The sequence below is a fragment of the Kryptolebias marmoratus genome, linkage group LG8 (assembly GCF_001649575.2).
Source record: "Kryptolebias marmoratus isolate JLee-2015 linkage group LG8, ASM164957v2, whole genome shotgun sequence".
NCBI lineage: Eukaryota > Metazoa > Chordata > Actinopteri > Cyprinodontiformes > Rivulidae > Kryptolebias > Kryptolebias marmoratus.
This window is the reverse complement of record NC_051437.1, coordinates 1,040,598-1,046,213: the sequence shown is the minus strand read 5'-3', so window position 1 is coordinate 1,046,213 and position 5,616 is coordinate 1,040,598. Positions and strand designations below refer to the sequence as shown.

Below are 5,616 nucleotides of genomic sequence, written 5' to 3'. Positions count from 1 at the left end.
CAAAGCACAATACACATTATTAGTCAAGAATTTGAACAAAAACATGCACTCCATCACTCCACATTAACAGTGGCGGAAAGTAACAAAGTAAAAAGTGAGGAAAAGAAGGCAATTTACTGTACTTAAGAGAAATGTATGATACTACATGACTAAATTTTAATAAAACTGTTTTAAATAGTGATGTAATGTAAACATTTATTTTTCATAGTGACCTGTTTCTGACAGACAAAGAATCTAAGGTTGCAGTACAGTATTCCTAATTAGAAATATCACAATAATTAGTTAAGAAAACACCACTGGCTCATTCAGTTTGTTTAACCTGCTTTAGACCTTATTTGATGAAGAATCTTCATAAAAATGCAGCAGAAATAAGTTTAGTTTTAGTTTTTACTTATAAAGTACATTTAAAAGTGATACTTCAAGTTGAACTACTTTAACTTAAGAAAATAGAGTACTCCTTTTAGCACTGCATATCAGTGTTGATGGTTTGTTGAAACGCATCACCATTAAAAAAAATACTGATGCATTTTAAGATACACCTGTATAATTGTTTTTCTTTTGTTAGAGTTTTGGTCAACACTTCTGACCTTTATTTTATTTATTACTGATGTTCTGCACTTTGTTTCAGCTGTGGCTGGTGTTAAAGCGCTATATAAATAAAGTTGATGATGATGATGAGTTAACATTAATCATTCTTGCCTGTGTATGCCCCAGGAGCTTGGTAGCGCTCGTCCAAGGGCACCTTGACGATCTTGCGGCTGAGTCGGTCCATCGCCTCCCTCTCAGCGCTGCTGTAGGTCCTCAGCTCAGACGTTCCCCTCACCGCTTTGTCCATCCGGTCCTGGTTCCAGCGCATCAGACCTTCCAGGAGGTAGGCTTGAAAGTGGGCAGCGCTGGCACTGGTCTCTGCAGGTTTAACAAAGAAAATGAGAATGACTTATACTCTCTGTGTGTAAAACAAACAAACAAAAAAAAACATCACAAATGTAATCACCTACCTGGGATGAAGCGATTTAGGTGGAGGTGGAAGGACTCCAAGGAGGTAGAACCACGAGCACACCGGTAGCAGCAGAGCTCCACACCACCCTTCTTCACTGTCGATGTCTTCAAGTACAGAGGAAAACCCTCTGGGTCCTGAATACAGGTGATGTGTCTCAGCTGGTCTATCCAGACCTGTTGAATTTGCCCACCACCACGATCTCAGTCCTTTCGACCCTGAGGAGTTCTGCAGAATGAGCATGCATAATCTGAGAGGAAACGAGCACAAACACAATGTTACTTGTATAAGTATTGTTTGAATTAATAAAAACAATGATTATACTGGATTTCTATGTCACTTTTTTTCCACTCAGCATTCAAAGAACTTACAGATGAGCAACATTCCCTGCTGCCGTGAAGCAATGCCAAGTAACAGTACTATTCATTATCAAAAATTGTACAATCTTATCCTTTTTAGCTCTGTTATGCTACCCACACTGTCTCCATACAGAAAGTGCCCAAAAACTTGTTTTAGGCGGGACATTCATAAAATTTGTTATTTTGGATATCAAAAATATAACAAATTTATTAATCACACACACAAAAATAAATAAATAAATAATTATTTTAAAAAATAGTTTGTATAATTATGTTGCTACAGTACCAAGTGCAATTTGTATTCGTTTATGTTTTGGCGCCACAAAATAAAATATTATTATGCACACATTTGCGGTGATTCATTCATAGAATTATAATCATTTTTTCCCCCGCGATAAAAATGCTATGCTAACAACAAGAAGATAAACCTGGAATCTGACACACATTTACCTGTTAAAAAAAAAAATTGTGATAACTCACCGCTCGCTCGCCAAAGTATTCCGGAGAGATGTCGATGAAATGACAAGTTTATAAAGTATCCAGGAGGTGGAACGTGACTGGTCAAAAGTAAGCCCACCGGCTCGGGACGTGATTGGCTGTGGTCGAAAGTAAGCCCAGCTACTCGTGACGTGATTGGTCCAGCGGGAGCATGAGTCGCACACTGATTGGCTGGTTTGGGCTTACTTTGCTCTAACATTAGAATGCTTCTGGTGCCAAGCCATAAAACAAGTAGGCCCCAATTATTATCAGGTTTGAAGATGATGAATCCATAATGCAGACTTGACACGTCGTGCTCAGAAACAAAACTGATTTATTAAACAAAAAAAAAAAAAAAAGGCTGACATGGCAACAAAACTTACAAGGAACAAACACAGAGGCTCACAAAGAGCAAACCTATCTGGCATGAGGCCAACAATGATGAGATTCAGTGGAACAGAATATATAGGCTGGCTGATGAGGAAGTTGGACAGATGAATGATTAGAAACTGGGAGCAACTGTAGATGGGTGTGTCAGGCTGACATGGAAAAGTACTGACAGAGGGAGAAGGTGGCAGATAACACAGGGACGCACAAGGAGCAAACCCAAAAAAGAAAAATCATGGCATTGTAAGGGATATTTTGTTTTTTCCTCTGGAATGACCTGTAAGAGATGCATATCTGGGGACAGAATGGTCAACGGTATAGACACTCAAGGTTTGGTTAGCAGCAGTTCAATGGTTCTCTGTTTGTCTTTTATGTAGTTCAAAACAAAGACTGGATACAACAACAGCAAAGCAAGCAATACACCAGTGATAACCGTCAGTCTTACAAGTGTCTCACAAATGGATGCCATGGCTGTGGTCTCTCCTTAAAATGGAGAGACCACAGGTGCCATCTATGTCTCTCCCCAGGGGTCCCTCCACCCACACCTTTCTAAAGTAACAGGGTTTAAGTTTGTTTCTTCATCAGATTTGAGACAAGTGTAAATTCTAGCAGTAGCACCTCCCTTTATAGCTGGGCTTAACCATCGAGGGTAAAGGTTTGGACTTTGGCTTTCCCTGAGTCGCCGCTCACAGAGGATAGCACATGTGACTTCTTGCAATGAGAGAGATGAATCCAGCAGCCCCTGGTGAGGAGGACTTGAAACAGTCCTTCCCACTTTGGGCTAGACCAGGTGTCTCATTTATAAAACTGGCATATGCACAAAACGGGCCCTGAAACTTGCATACGTGCATACGTCACTTTCCACACAAAGTTTGCGAACTATGAAACACAAACTTGATGGGAATATTTGCGGTCCCTCACGAAACTCTGAGCCATGGGTACCATATACGCTTGTTTTGGAGACGGGAAACTGGCGACACAGATGGTGAAGTGGGGAAGACACACTGCATCATGATTCCCTCAGCTCTTTTAATTACACATCAAACTTTAACCATGGATGTCAGGTGTGGTGGAGAGTGAGGCGAACCCAATGCACAAACTCATGATGAAGTTCCAGGGAAAACTAATTTATTAAAATAAAAAGAAACAAAAACAAAAGCTGATGTGGCAGCAAACAAAACTAAACACAAAACACTAACAAACTCTAAACTGTAGCAAACATGAAAGGCAAAACATGAGGGGAAACCAGACAGCACATGAAGCAACAACAGACCAGTGAGTAAGTGGAGGAGAAGACCAGGTTTTAAAGACAGATGGTAATTAGGGGAACTGGGCACAGGTGAGTTATTACAAAACTTGTGAGCCATAACTACACAAGGACTTTTCAAATGAACAAAAAGTTCTATAAGGGAGCCTCAATCCTAAAACAGTCTGCACAATATTTAAACATTTTCTCACATCGCATTTCTCTCCGTGATGATCACCAGGATGAAACATACCACAGTTTTATTTTTTAAAATGTATTTATTTACTACAGATTAAGGCATAAATCGTGACAAGGTGTGAGGCATTCACACTGATTGCTGTAAACATTTAAATATCGTTGTGACAACCGTGTGAAATGCTCCTCGATGGATGCATTGGCTCTGGTGGAAGACATTGTAAATTGGAGAATCAGGAGGGAACACTTTTTCAGGGATCACCAAGATCTTCTGGCCCATGATGATGACTGGCTTATTAGCCGATTTAGACTCCCTAGAGCAGGGGTGGGCAATCCTGGTCCTGGAGGGCCACCATCCTGCATGTTTTCCTTGTTTCTCTGCTCCAACACACCTGATTCAGAGGTTAAATCACCTCTTTATGTTCTGCAGAAGCCTGTTAATCACCCATTGATTCAGATCAGATGTGTTGGAGCATAGAAACAAGTAAAACATGTAGGATGGTGGCCCTCGAGGACCAGGATTGGCCACCTCTGCCCTAGAGCATTGCTCTTGGATCTATCTACCGAACTGGGTTCGGTATTGGAGAGACCGACCCACCGGAACCATGTGATCCCTGTCCAGTTACAGGTGTTAACCTTTCTGGGGTTCCTGACAACTGGCTCTTACCAGCAAAAATTAATAGGATTATTAATAAGAATTATTAATAACTAACTTTCTGCCTGAAGCCACTTTAAGGAACATAATTGTGAGAAGTTATCCATAGGTCTGGGATATCACAGCCAGCACTGAGCGTAATAATGTCTGCCATCCTGGATGGCATGGTTAGGGTTAGGGTTAACATGACCAGTCAATACGTCAGATTTCCCTACACTGTGGGAGAACAGGCTGTTTTTAAAAGGCAATTTGCAGTAATGTCCAGTGTTCCAAATGTAATTGACACAATTGACTGCACTCATATCACTATAAGGGCTTCATATGACAATGAATTTGCATATGTAAATAGAAAGCATGTGCATTCTATTAATGTGCAAGTTATATGTGACTCCAACATGCACCTGACAAATTAAGTGGTCCACTAGCCTGGCTCAACACATGACTCGTTTATCCTGGCGCAAAGCAGTGTAGGCAAGACTGCAGGCAGGGGCTACAGGTGATGGCTGGCTTCTTGATAAGTGCATAAAAAATTATTTGTGAAAAATCTTATTAGGGCCTGATGTACTGTTCTGCTATAACATGAAGGGGGCAGTGGCTACCCCCTCAGGTGCTGGCTGCTAACCCCATTTCCAAACCCCAGAGCGCAGAGGAGGTGCACTTTAATATCAGTCACACCTGTGCATGCCCAACTGTGGAATGTGCCATCAGCCTCCTAAAATGCCGGTGATGGTGTTTGGATGCATTGGGAGGGAGACTTTTATATCATCCAAGGAAGATGTGCAAGATAATCAAGGCATGTGGTGTGCTGCATAACCTGGCATTGAGGCATGGCCTCCATCTCCCTCCTCCTCAGAACGACGACCCTGACCCACACCCCCCTCCCCTACAAGAGGAGTTTCAACAAGGAGCATGGCTCCGTGAGGAAGCCATGCAACGTTTAACACAATAAGGTCACTTTTAACAAGTTCTCTTAATGTGCTTGATATTTCACACAAAACATCAAACATATTTTGCAAAACTGTTCTAATTTCTCTGATTTCATGAATTGTTTCTCTCTGGTTCTGCAGAGCAGCATTTGTCAGCATCCGTCCTCCGCCAGATGCAGAATGTGGTTTGGGTGCACTGGTGCTGTGGACACCCGGACTCTCGGTGCCCATTTCACCCTCACCCAGACTCTTTTTAGTCGGACCCGCCACACTGCCCATTGTTTCAACAGGAGCTAAAGATATGAGGACAACATATTATCACACTGCTTTTCCCTAACCCTAACCCTTTTACACAATAAAAAAATAATGCAACT

At 41.7% G+C, this 5,616-nt stretch overlaps 1 long non-coding RNA gene across 1 annotated transcript; it reads right to left on the bottom strand.

The window, feature by feature from the left end:
- Positions 1-722: 722 nt before the first annotated feature.
- On the bottom strand, positions 723-2,645 carry LOC119617300. Its single transcript, XR_005233539.1, has 2 exons — positions 1,837-2,645; positions 723-1,247 (listed from the first exon to the last, which is right to left on the bottom strand). It is a non-coding gene; the product is annotated as an uncharacterized LOC119617300 (long non-coding RNA).
- Positions 2,646-5,616: the final 2,971 nt, after the last annotated feature.